Below are 14,393 nucleotides of genomic sequence, written 5' to 3' on the forward strand. Positions count from 1 at the left end.
CTCTAGTAGTTGTTTGGTGGAATCTTTAGGACTTTTGTTTTCTGTATGCGGGCCTCTCACTGTTGTGGTCTCTCCCATTGCAGAGCACAGGCTCCGGACGTGCAGGCTCAGAGGCCATGGCTCACGGGCCCAGCCACTCCGCGGCATGTGGGATCTTGCCGGACTGGGGCATGAACCCGCATCCCCTGCATCGGCAGGTGGACTCCCAACAACTGCACCACCAGGGAAGCCCCCTAGGATTTTTTATATATAGTATCCTGTCATCTACAAACAGTGACAGATTTACTTCTTTCCAATTTAATTTCCTTTTTTTTTGGTCTGATTGCTGTGGCTAGATATTCCAATACAATGCTAAATAAAAGTGGTAACAATGGGCATCCCTGCCTTGCTCCTTATCTTAGAGATGATGATTTTAGTTTTTCACCATTGAATAAGATGTTGGCTGTGGGTTTGTCATAAATGGCCTTTATTATGTTACGTTCCCTCTATACCTAATTTGTTGGTATTTTATATTAAATAGATGTTGAATTTTATCAAAAGCTTTCTCTGTATCTATTGAGAAGGTGATATGATTTTTTTTTTTTTTTTTTTTTTTTTTTTTTTTTTTGCGGTATGCGGGCCTCTCACTGTTGTGGCCTCTCCCATTGCAGAGCACAGGCTCCGGACGTGCAGGCTCAGCGGCCATGGCTCACGGGCCCAGCCGTTCCGCGGCATGTGGGATCTTCCCGGACCGGGGCACGAACCCGTGTCCCCTGCGTCGGCAGGCGGACTCTCAACCACTGCGCCACCAGGGAAGCCCGGTGATATGATTTTTAATTCCTCAATTTGATAATGAGGAGTATCACATTGATTGATCTGTTAATATTGAACCATCCTTGCATCCCTGGGATAAATCCCACTTGATTATGGTCAAGTGTGATCCTTTTGGTGTATTGTTGAAATCAGTTTGCTAATATATTTTTGGGAATTTTTACATCTATATTCATCAGTTATATTGACCTGTAATTTTCCTTTTTTTATATAGTCTTTGTCTGATTTTGGTATCAAGGTGATGCTGGCCTTGTAGAATGGGTTTGAAAACGTACTTTCCTCTTCAATTTTTTGAAATAGTTTGAGAAGGATGAGCATTAACTTTTCTTTAAATGTTTAGTAGAATTCACCTGTGAAGCCATCTAGTCCTTGATTTTTGTTTGTTAGGAGTTTTAACATTAATGATTCAATTTTATTACTGGTAATTGGGTGTTTATACTTTCTATTTTTTCCTGATTCGATCTTGGCAGATTGTATGTTTTTAGGAATTTATTCATTTCTTCTAGGCTTTCCATTTTATTGGTGTATAGTTGTTCATAGTAATCTCTATGACCTTTTGTATTTCTGTGGTGCTGATTGTAACTTTTCATTTTTTTTTACTGATTTTATTTATTTGGGTCTGCTCTCTTTCTTTCTTGATGATTCTTGGTCTCATTGAATTTTCTATTGTTTCTTAGTCTCTATGTTTTATAATTTCTGCTCTTATGTTATTATTTCTTTTAATAACTTTTGGGTTTGTTTGCTCTTTTTCTAGTTCCTTTAGGTGTAAGGTTATACTCTTTGAGATTTCTTTGTTGGTTTTCTAAAGTAAGTTTTTATAGCCTACTATAAACTTCCCTCTTAGAACTGCTTTTGCTGCAAAGATTTTGGGAAATTGTGTTTATGTTTTCATTTGTCTCCAGGTATATTTTTAGTACCTCTTTGGCTATTTAGTAGCATATTGTTTAGACTCCATGTTTTTGCATTTTTTGCTATTTTTTTCTTGTAATTGATTTCTAGTGTCATATCACTGTGGTTGCAAAAAATGCTTGATCTGATTTCAATTTTCTTAAATTTATTGAGACTTGTTTTGTGGCCTAGCATGTGATCTATCCTGCAGAATGTTCCATGTGCATTTGAAAATAATATTTATTCTGTTGCTTTTTTATGGAATGTTCTACATATATCTATTAAGGCCACCTGATCTAATGTTTCATTTAAGCTTAGTGTTTCCTTATTGATTTTCTGTATGGTTGATCTGTCCATTGAGGTAAGTGTGGTGTTAAAGTCCTGTACTATTATTATGTTACTGTCAGTTTCTTTCTTTATGTTCGTTAATATATGCTTTATGTATTTAGATGGTCCTATGTCGTGTGCATAGATATTTTCAATTGTTATATCTTATTACTAGGTTGATCACTTAATCATTATACAATGTCCTTCTTTGTTTCTTGTTACAGTCTTTGTTTTATTGTCTATTTTGTCTGATACAAGTATTGCTACTCCAGATTTCTTTTGTTTCCATTTGCATTGAATACATTTTTTCATTCCTCATTTTCAGTCTGTATGTATCTTTAGATGTGAAATGAGTCTCTTGTAGGCAGCATATATATGGGTCTTTTTTTGTATCTACTCAGTGCCATTCTATGTCTTTTGAGTGGAACATTCAGTCTATTACAATTAAAGTAATTATTGATAGTTATGAACTTATTGCCACTTTGTTAATTGTTTCCTGGTTGTTTTGTGGGTTTTTTTATCCTATGGTTTCTATATGAACACATATATTCTGTGGCTAGGGAATACAGATCTATTGGATAAAAGGAGTATCACATTGTATACTTTGCATACTTTAATAATCTTTTAAGTGATATTACCCAAGTTCACAGTTAACTACTGTTTCTTTGTTTCTATCATACTGGATAAATATATCAGCATTGAAAATTGCCCCAGTGCAATATCACTTCATGTATCATTCTAGACAGAAGAATACTGGGAAGCTTCCCGAGTTGCCATTATAACCAGTGTTACTAAAATCAAGTCAAATGTCTACCTGTGCCATTTTCCACTATAAGTTGGATGAAAGTGGTAAATTGTCAAGAGCATTAGTGTGTGTAAGGAATGCTTATTTGTTGGTAGTTTTCCTGTCTGGATCAAGGATGAGCATAAGTATCAAGGTTACTGAGATCCTGCTGAGTGGCCTTCTAATAAGACAACACTCTCAGAACTGGCTTAATTTTTAACCTCCTCAATAATCGCACAATACTCTTACCATGTGTCTTGCATTTTTAAATCAGAGGTACTTTTACATTATAAGATATTTATAAAGTCTTTATTGGATGGAATACAACTTTAGAATTTTCCATTTGAGATAACTGCTGTGTCACTTATTTGCATAGTTCAGTACAGAGGATTATAGGCAATTTGCAAAAAGTAAAAAACTCAGAGAGGAAACAAGTGGATAAATGAAATGGCAAGGGTGACAATGGATGAAGCAACTGTGATGTTTGTGGCAAGGAAAGCCTATATGATTAATTAAAATGGAACCAATGTTGTGCTTTATTTTTAATTAATTTAATTCATTGTATGATCTGATCTATTTTCTTTGTGATGTTTTGCTGCAGGTCAAAAACTAGAACAAGTTACTGTTCTTTCAAGTGAACAAGTTATTTTCAGGGAAGAAAAGTGAGCAGCTACTCTGGTACATTTGAAATTCTTATGTGTTTTATGACTAGTGATGTCAGTAGTCAATGTGAGATCATTCAGAGACTCAAGGAAGAATATTTTTATGATAGATATAGTTTTTCTTGTGAATGTCTCTACATGGTTCAAGGAATTCTCATTATTGTTTCTTCCCTTTTTAAAACGTTTTTTAAAAGTAACCTGAATAACTTTGGAGAATCATTGCTGTAATTCCTTTTTTCACTATTTTGTATTGAATGACAATAATCTTGTAGTTAAATACAAGTGTGCTAAACATTGATATTTTTAATCTATATCTGGAACATTCAGAACACAGATGCTTCTACTTATATTTGTACTGTAATTATACTACATATAATTTTGCTACACTAATTACTCTTCAAATTTTTAGTTGATTAAGTTTTTTCTGTGTTTTCCCAATAGATTTTATCTAATTTGATTAGAACAATCCAGGGTCACTTTTTTCCAGTTATATATGTAAGAATTCCATTATTCAGGTACTAAATAGAATGTCTACTCTACCATGTACTGTTCTTTATTCATAGTGCAGTAGATAAGCCTGAAGGAAATAAGCCTGGCTGTGGAAATGCTTATTTGTTGGGAGGGTGCTTATCTGGATCAATGATGAGCACAACTGTCTGAGGATGCTGAAGGACTCATTCCAGATGTCAATCTGAGGTCCATATGAATGCCCCTCTAATAAGACAAATAAGACTCTCAGAGCCTGGCTCTATTTGGTGACCCCTGAGTAACAACATAATGCCACTGTTAGCATGTTTTTTTCTTTTTCACAGAAAAGGGCATTAGTGTCCTATCTTATAAGGCAGTATGTACCTTTATGATCAGTGATCCATTTTGCTTTATTTTGGTCACTTTGAACAGAGTCATAAATATGACTATATATACATGTATATGGGAAATATGTTCTTGTGTAATGAATTAGAAAATGAAAAGGATTGAATTAAGACGGGGACAAGCAACTGTGATGGGTACTGAACGTCTCAGTAATGTTGAACTAAAAGAAGGGAACACTGCATGTGTACAGTAAATAATGGTAATGGTACCAAATTTTAGTTCTTTGTTATATTTACTACTGAATATTTTCTAAGACTCTACTTTTCTTTTTGTTATGTTTTGCTGAAATAGAAGGACTGGAATCAGGTCTTCCAATTCAGAGGACAGGGGTGAGTAGCTATTTGAAATTCATATTTCATATGCTCTGTGCCAGGTCCTGAGGTCTCTCTGTTTATCTTTTTAGAGGCTTATTTGAGAATATTTTGATGATGTGTGCTTTTTCTCTTTGAGACCCTCACTAAAGTCACTTACATTATTGAATCTTTATAATTTCTTCTTTCATTTTAACTCTTTTCTGCTTTGATGGAAAAATGTAGAATTTTAGAGAATTTTTGGTAATTTCATAGTGGATCAAAAAATTATTGTAGTAAAATCAGAATCTTCCAAAATATTATCAGATTTTCCTCATCTGTTTTATTGTTGGGATTTCAGGACACAGACTCAATTATTCATAGGCATTTGTGGTCACACTGCATTACATTTTTGTTTCTACTTTAATCTTTGTGGATTGGCATAAATTCGTTGTTTCTCATTTTTGCAACATGGAAAGTTGTATGTGAAATTTTGTTAGATCTCTTTAAGACCATGAAGTTCTTATACAATAAACATTGCCATATTCTTTTGAAACCCAAAATAGTTCAGTTTTCAATACTGTGTTGGGCTAAAAAGAAAAGGTATTATGTTAGAGATATCAAATGGAGAAATATGAAATATCATATATGGCATCATTATTTCTGAAAGTTGAAATATGCATCACTAAAAAGAGTGGTCTATATATTTCCTGGCAAGCTATGTTGAAGATTTTGTGTTACCTGGTACTTTGAGATTAATGCCCTAAGGACAGGTAAACATTTTTCTTGACAAAGTTCTGTCACAGATTCTATCAAGAAGTACTTATGTTTGTATTTATTATGTATTGTTTATTTATATTTATTCTATAGAACCATAGAAGATAATTCTAAAAAGTTGATAATAACTAAAAAAAATAGTCATAGATCAAAAAAGGAAATTGGTTTAGCCAGATATTGAAATGAACTCTAGAACCTCGATCATTAACAAACTTTTGAGCAAGCATATGAATAGCAGGAACAATGGGACATGTTTTTACTTTTAAAAATGTCTTCTCGCAAACCCTTATTTGCATATTTGTTACTATTAGTAGATTCACAGAGCCATGAAGTCAGGGATACTGTCTCAATCCAAAGAGTATAACACTATATTGATGCACAATATATATTCAGTAAATTGCCCATATTATTACTCTACAATAGTACAGGATTCAGACACAGAAGCAGAATAGGACTGGCATAATAGAACCCTTCCTTATGACCAGCTCCAACCTCTTCTCCCCAAATGCTGCTCCTTCTGAAAAATGTACTTTATTTTTATGTTTTTTTTAAGTTTATAAAAATGAACTGTATAATTTTTTTCTCTTTGTGACTACATATTTGCACAAGATTCTTACTAATCAGATGAACATTTTATTTGAAACATCAAATTCATTGCTGTGTGTTAGTAATATGTCCTTCTTATTTTGTAAGTCTTTATTTTTTAGGTATTTTATTTTTAAAATAGCAGTATGTCTTTTAGATTTAGCATTTTGTGTTATCTCTAATTCTTGATTAATCTTGCCAGGAGGGTTTCAATAATACTAACTATTTCAAATTACTAATATTTGTTAATATTTCCTATTGCTTGTCTGCTTTCTATTTTGGTGTTTTTCTGCCCTTAATCTCATTAATTTTTCTTTACTCTTCTGGAGCTTGATTCAATCTCCTTGATCTAGCTCTTGTGATATATAATCTATTGATTTTCAGCCTTCTTCAATTCTCATATATTGCTTTTTACTCTAAACTTCTTTATAAGTCACAAGAGCATAAGTTTGGCATTCTTCATCCTTCTTATTACTCACATAAATGTATTTTCTAATTTCATATTGATTTATTTTTGAATTATGGATTATTTAGAAGGACATTGCTTAATTTCCAAACAGCTGGACTTTTTCTATCAATTTTTATTACTGATTTCTAACTGGATTCCATATGATAAAAAATACTTTGAATATATTTTATTACTTTGGAATAATTTTGTATCTCTGTAATGGCCCAGAGGGTGGCAGAATTTAGTGAATATTCCATTTTCACTGATTATTACATTAGCATGTAATTATATCATTGTGGATGCAGTGTTCTATCTTGCCAGTTATTTCCATTTTGAAATTGCCACATCCATATCTGATGTGTATTTACTAACCTATGATCTGAAAATGAGTTAGTCATTGAAAGTCATGTAGGAGATTGTCATGGAAATAAGGCACCTGGGTTGTTTTTGGAATGCTTGTAATATTTGTATTACAACCTGTGTGTGTGTTGATTAGTTGCTGTGTTGTTTGGATGGCAAATTAATTAAGCTGTACAATTATACTGCATGCTCTTTTCTACACATATATTTTAGTAGAAAGTTTAAAATATCCCATCAAAATAGACCAAATCTTAGCTAATAAATTTCCTAGAAATATTGTCTACCAAATAATGTGTTATTTGGGGACTAACAATTGATGTCTTTAGGATAAGTCAAGAAGTTCTCTTTTAAACACAGATATTTCAGTAAATCAAACATTGCAGTAACGTTAAATACTCACAGCCATGCCATGAGAGCCTTTCAATTCCAATCACTTGAATACTATTATTAATTTCAAAACAAAATTTGTATACTAAGGTTCAGATGTTCTGAAAAAGCTGTTGTTTAGATAAATCATACAAGATTTTACTTATAATAATAAATTCTGATAATTAATTTAAGATGACAACGAGAGGGCAAAATTGATTACACTGTATTTAAAAGAGTGTTAACATGAAGAAATTACTCAGGATAGCTTCCTAGTAGGAATTTTTAAGATTCTGATACTATATGTGTTTCTTTCCAGAGAACTTGAGAAGATTTATATTTGGTATATGGATTTTTCTTTTCATTTTTTTGTCCTTTGTGCTGGCAATTCATGCTTGAGAATGAATAAATAAGAAAATAAATATAAAGCTATAAGTTATGGTGTCATGTTAAAGTAGTAGATTAATGATACAGAATACAAAGAATTTTAATCTAGTGGTAAATCTTGAAAATTATTATCATTTCATTGAAAGTCTAATAACTACTGAAACACTCTTATTTTGCACCAACCACCCTATAAACATTGTGTGGTTTATTCAGATGAGAGCCTAGATGTATGTTAATGTATGTATGAGTGTGTTTGTGAACTTGACACAGAGAAACAAGAACATATGGTTGCCAGTGTGCTTTGTATATATAAGGTTAGGGTCATGTCAACTCAAACTTACATATCAAACATGGCTTACCTAACTCTGGGGTGTGCCCACAAATCAAGAATTTCCAATAAACATAGGTTAAAGTCTCCTTGCCCTCAATATTCACAGGTTATCTTGTCAGTATTTTCTAAGTATACTATTTGTGTGAAGATAAATCCAAGGTCATTTCTCCAGGCCAGCTTTAGTTATGTGTTAAACTTATTATTTACTTACAAAAAATGCTAATTAGATTGAGAGACTGTGGCAAAGTGGGCATGATTGAATAGAGATTGGAGTGTAAGTTAGTGACACTCTTGGTATGGCTAAGCAGGTCTAACAAAAATGGAAAAGCACATATGGCAGGAAAGCATTAATATGATTCCATCTAGAGAGTTTGGCTAAATTTTTGCAGATTAGAAATATGGGTGTTGTCCCTAAATAGAAAAAGTAAAAGTTTAAAAAAAAATATTACTGGAGAGAGAAAATTAATGAAAAAATTGTAAGTGCAGATCAAGTAAAAATATAGTTAGATCGAGTGATACAATCAGTAGATCAGCACTTGGCAATAACAGTATTGTTCCAATGTGAACCAATATTGCTTAGGAGAGTGAGAAAAGATAAAGTTGCTAACAGCAAGCTTATATGGGATGTTGTTGTGGTGTTGATTGCCTTTTGCTCCAATAATCTAAGTGATAAATATTTAAAATTGATTTCTGCCACATTATTTATTCTGTTCTAATTTTTGCATGTGTCAACATTACCGTATTCCAAACTGTGCTATCCCCATAGAGAGAAGTGGTTCTGCAGAAGTTTATGCAGTTTCCAAATTGCTAGCTTCAATAAACTAAAGCTGAAACATTTACTAAAGCTGAAGCATTTACTGTCTTGTTAATACAAATAATAACTCTGTAGGAATGTAACCCAGTTATAGAAATGCTAATTTGTCAAGAGCTACCTTACCAAGATCAATGGCAAGCACACTTGTCTGGGAATTCTAGATTATTTCCAGACATTAATCAGAGGTTCCAGCTGGATGTCTATTCATAGGAAGAGAACACTTTAAAAATTGGTGACCTCCTCAGTAATTTTACGATGCCTCTATGCACGTGCTTTTCCATTCTCTTATCAAATTGCACTGTCATAATACCTTCATTAGGCAGACTTCATGCTTAGAGTTTCACATTAAACAGAGGTCTGGTGTTTCATATATTTTAAACTATTTGTTGTTAACTGTGAACAAATATTGAAATAAAAGTTTAAATATAGAAACATATAAATAACTTAAAAAGTGGTCGTGACTATAGATTATGAGTGTTATCAGTAATATTGGGAAATCATAAGGGAATATAGAACATTTAGATGTTACATAATGGCAATGAGACCAAATTTTATTTTATTATGATTATCATTTATACATTTTCTCAATTAATATTTAGTTTTTCTGACTTTTTTTTTTTGCATAGAATTGCTACAACTAGTATCAGCACATAAGAGAATAGAAATAAGCAGCTCCATCCATGTGCCTTTTGGAATTCTTCATATGCTGGGAGGACCATAAATTGTGTCTTAATAAAGTTAAAACAATTAAATTAATATAAACCATGTTAATTTAATTCCACAATGTGATGGAATTAGAAATCAATAAAGAATATCTCTTGAAAATCCTCCAAATAATTAGAAATTGAAATTAGCATTTCTAACATATTCATTTTTCAAAGAAAATTATACAGCATTTTGAAATGGAAAAGATTAAAACATAGCATATCAAAATGTGTGGGATGCACCTAAAGCTGTATTTAGGGGGAAATTTATAGCACTAAAATGCCTATATTAGAAAAGAAGAAAGATCTCAAACCAATGACTTTATTTTCCACCTTAAGACATTTTAAACATAGCAAACTAAATCCAGAGAAAGAGAAAGAAAGGCAATCATACAGATAAGAGCAAAATCAATAAAATAGAAAATAAATATATATATAAAGAAAAATAAATGAAATTGAAAACTGGTCAATTGAGAAGAATAACATTGACAAAATTATACCCAGATTAAGGGGGGGTGGGGGAAGACGCAAATACCATTATCTGGAAATGTGAGAAAGGGGCATCATTAGAGATTCTATGGATTACTAAAATGTTAATAAGTGGAATTTATGAAAAACGTATGCCAATAAATTTGACAAACCCAAGTTCATGTACCCAATTCACAGTGAGGATAAACAAATCAAAATATCGGAGCTTGGAGCAGAGAAAATTTTAATGCAAGGGCCATGCAAGGAGAAAGAAGTGGCTCATGCTCAAAAGACCCCAATTCTCAGATGGGTTTTAAGGAGGGATTTTAAAAAGCAGGGTGAGGGAGAGGAGTCACAGTGTGTGTGATCAGCTTGTGCACAATCCTCCGATTGGTTGATGAAGAGGTAACAGTGTGGTTACATTATCACAAGGGTTAACATTATCACACAAGGGTTATCAATCCTCAGACTTTACTGTCTGGGGGCTACGTGCTCATGGTCATCAAGTTGTTAATTTCTTCCACTTGTGGAGGTCTTAGCATCAGTAAAACAACTCAGTAAATGTGCATCACATACTGTTTAGGTACTTCAGAGAGGAACTAAAGATTCTGAGACTGCCATATGGCTGATTTACTGTTTAAATTGTTACCAGTTCTCCTAGCCCAACTGCTACTTTTGTCATTACATGTTCACATCCTTTCAGTCATTAATTCTTGAGCCAGACCTTTGTGACTCATGGGAGGCCTTGGGAGACTACAGCTTTTCTACAAACAACAGGCAGTCAGAGGACATGAGGAGAGGGCCCTGTTCTGGGAAGGGACCATAGAATCCTGCTTAGTTAAAAAATGAAATGGAAAAATTTATTGAAGGATACAAACTACCAAAATTCAATCATGAAGAAATAGATAATCTGAATAACCTTCCTTCAGTGCAATAATAACTTGTAATTAAAATATTTTCCACAAAGAAAACTCCAGGCCATATAGCTTCACATGAAATAAAAAATAATTCTACACAATTGTCTATAAAATTTAAAAGAAGGGAACACTTCTACTCATTCTATATGAACAACTTTAACTTGATTTTTTAAAAAATGCAATTTAAAAAATACACAAAAATATTCCTCATGAGCATAAATGCAAAAAGTCTAATCAAAACTGTAGTAAATGAAATCCAACAATATATAGAAATATTGCATGACCAAGTAGGGTTTATCCAAGGACTGCAAGGATGTTTTAACCTTTAAAAATCAATCAATGTAGGAAAAGCACTTCTGGAAAGTCAGAGTAAAAAAACCTTCAAAAAATCTCCTGGGCATCCCTGGTAGCGCAGTGGTTGAGAGTCCGCCTGCCGATGCAGGGGACATGGGTTCATGCCCCAGTCTGGAAAGATCCCACATGCCGCGGAGCGGCTGGGCCCGTGAGCCATGGCCACTGAGCCTGCGCATCCGGAGCCTGTTGCTCCGCAACGGGAGAGGCCACAACAGTGAGAGGCCCACATACCGCAGAAAAACAAACAAAAAAAAATCTGCTCCTCTATAAAATTAACAAGAACCATGACCAAAAACGGTCAGAATTAATTTTGCAGAACTTTGGAAATTAACCAAAGGCATATAGAGTGTCAAAAAACATTTATTCAAGAAAACTGGCTGACTTTCACTAAGAACAGCAAGTTTTATAGCATTTTAATGTTCCAACTTCCAATACCTCTCTCCCTAGCACTGTGGCAGGCTTGAAAATAGTAGGCTAACAGCCATCAAGGGAGGAAGAACAGGTCTGGAGATCCCCAAAAAGTCCTGTCCTCAGAGAATTGTTACCAGTTGACCTCTCTAAGGTCCCTGAAAAAGCCCCATTTACAGGACTTGTATTTTTTTGGACTAAAAGCTCACTCAGTGGGGTAAACCCAATTCCAGAACATTAGTTAAAAGGAATCCATGGAAATTTCTGAGTATGACATGTCCCTGAAGTGTTGATATGAACTGGGTCAAAGAGACTGGCCAAAAAACTAAAAAAGGGAATCTTGGGAATGAGATATTCAAAGTATGTTTTGAAAAGCTCTGAATATTCTTTTTTGATCTAGAAAGCTACATACATGTGCAGAGCTGCATGCCAGGAAACACCTGAGAAGGACCTAATCAATTGCCTCTGGCTTTCTTTGAGGCTCTATGCAATCAAAAGGTGAAGGCTAAGGAAGAGGTGTAAACTATCTGAACACTAAATGTAAGTCCCAACACACACACACACACACACACACACACACACACAGCCTCTTAGCAAAGGGCAAGAGACATATTGATTAGAGGCATTGTAGGTAATATTGATCTAATTATTAGCTGTCCACTAAGATAACCAAGCAGAAGCTTCAGTGTCCACATATTGCTGGGAATACAGACTTTACAGAATTAGTCCAGGAAAATCATTTTTAAGACAAACAGCAATAACAACAAACAACTACAACAATAAACTTTTGGAATTGAGGATATCTGGTTTCCAGAATTGCCACATTATATATAAAATGTCCAGTTTTTAATGACAAAAGAATTACAAGGCATGCAAAGAAACAAGAAAGCATGGCACATACACAGGAAAGAAGTCAATAGAACGTATCCTTGACGAAGGCCAAATGTTGGACTTAATGGACACAGACATTAAATTAGCTATTAAAAATCTATTCAAAGAACTAAAGTAAAGCATGTCTAAAGAATTAAAGGGAAGTATAAGAATTATATCTTACCAAATACAGAATACTAATAAAGAGATAGAAATTATAAGAAAGGATCACCTGAAAATTCTGGACTTTAAAATAACTAAAATTGAAATTACACAAGAAGGGTTTCAACAGCAGATCTGAGTGAACAGAAGAAAGAGTGAATGAACCTGAAGATAACTTAGTGGAGATTATCCAGTGTGAGGAACACAAGGAAAAATAATGAAGTGACTAAGCTACAGAAAACTGTGAGACATCATCAAACATACCAATGTACTTATAAATTGAAGCCCTAGAAGGAGAAGATAGAAAGAGAAATATTTGAAAACATAATAGCTAAAAACTTTCCAAACTTGATGAAAACATTAATCTACACATCCAAGAAGATCAACAAATTCCAAGTAAGATAAACTCAACGAGATCCAGACCCAGATGCATCATAGTCATACTGTTGAAAGATAAACACAGAGAAAAATGGCTCAACATGTACACGTGATCCTCAGTAAGCTTAAAAACTAACTTCGAATAAGCCATGTGGACCAGAAGGCAATGTGATGACATACTCAAAATGATGGAAGAAAAAATTCTCAACGAAGAATTCTATAGCCACAAAATCCATCATTTAAAAGGGGAGAAATTAAGCCACTCCCAGATTAAAAAAAGAGAGACAGAATTTCTTGCTATGAGATCTGTTCAACAAGAAATGTTAAAGGGATTCCTTCCATCTGAAATAGAAAGACACAGGAGAGTAACCCAAATCCACATGAAGAAATAAAGAGCACTTTAACTAGTTACCTTAGCTGAAACTACATATGTAAGTATAAAAATAAATATGTTTTGTTTGTAATATTTTTCTTCTCCTATTTGATTAAAAAAATAATTTCAATTATAAATTTGTGCTGATGGTCTTGTAATTTATATATTTGTAACTTATATGACAAAAATAACACAAAATAAGGGGAGGAAATGAAGCTATATTGATGTTAAAAATATCTATTTAACCAAAAAAAATAAAGAATAAAGGACAAATTCAGGGGGAAAAACACATAAGACATATAGAAAATTAATAGCAAATTGGCTGTCATAAATCCTACCTTATAAGTAATTATATTAAATGTAAAATGAATAAACATTCCAATCAAAAGGCAGAGATTTCCAAATTGGGGGGAAAACCATGATTAATTATATTCTGTGTACAAGAGGTATACTTTAGAGTCAAAGCACAAATAGATTGAAAGTAAAAGGGTTAAAAAAAAGATATATCATGTAAACTGTACCTAAAATAAAGCTGGAGCAGCTCAGACAAAATATTCTTTAACAAAAGTTATTGTTAAAAACAAAGAGCATTTTAAAAGGATCAATCTATAAGACATACAATTATTAACATATATACTGAACAACAAAGCACAAAATCACAAAGCAAAAACTGCTAGAATTAAAAGAAAAAAATAGATGATTCAACTATTAAAGTTAGAGACCTCAAAACCCAATTTTCAATAATAAACAGAACAGAGTAATGCCAGCAAGATGGCAGAATCGGAAGTCCCCTGCTTGTATCCTCACTCAGGAATGGTAACTTGGCAGTCATTTACAGACAAAAGTGACTTTGTGGGAGCTTTGGGACTGAGGTTGGAAATTGTGAAACACCAATAGGGTTCAAGATCAAGGAGGATCACATTGAGAAAACAAGCCAATGCCCAGGAAGCTGACTTGCCAACTATAGACCCAACTGCAGAACCCAAAACATCTCCATGCCTCAATGGGCTCAGCTACAGCCCCATATGGTTTTGGTCCTGCCACCATAACCATATAT

At 33.5% G+C, this 14,393-nt stretch overlaps 1 non-coding gene across 1 annotated transcript; it reads left to right on the forward strand.

Moving 5' to 3' along the window:
- Positions 1–4,104: 4,104 nt before the first annotated feature.
- Positions 4,105–4,171, forward strand: LOC136119746 (small nucleolar RNA SNORD109A). Its single transcript, XR_010655705.1, has one exon. It is a non-coding gene; the product is annotated as a small nucleolar RNA SNORD109A (small nucleolar RNA).
- Positions 4,172–14,393: the final 10,222 nt, after the last annotated feature.

This window comes from Phocoena phocoena, chromosome 2 (assembly GCF_963924675.1).
Source record: "Phocoena phocoena chromosome 2, mPhoPho1.1, whole genome shotgun sequence".
NCBI lineage: Eukaryota > Metazoa > Chordata > Mammalia > Artiodactyla > Phocoenidae > Phocoena > Phocoena phocoena.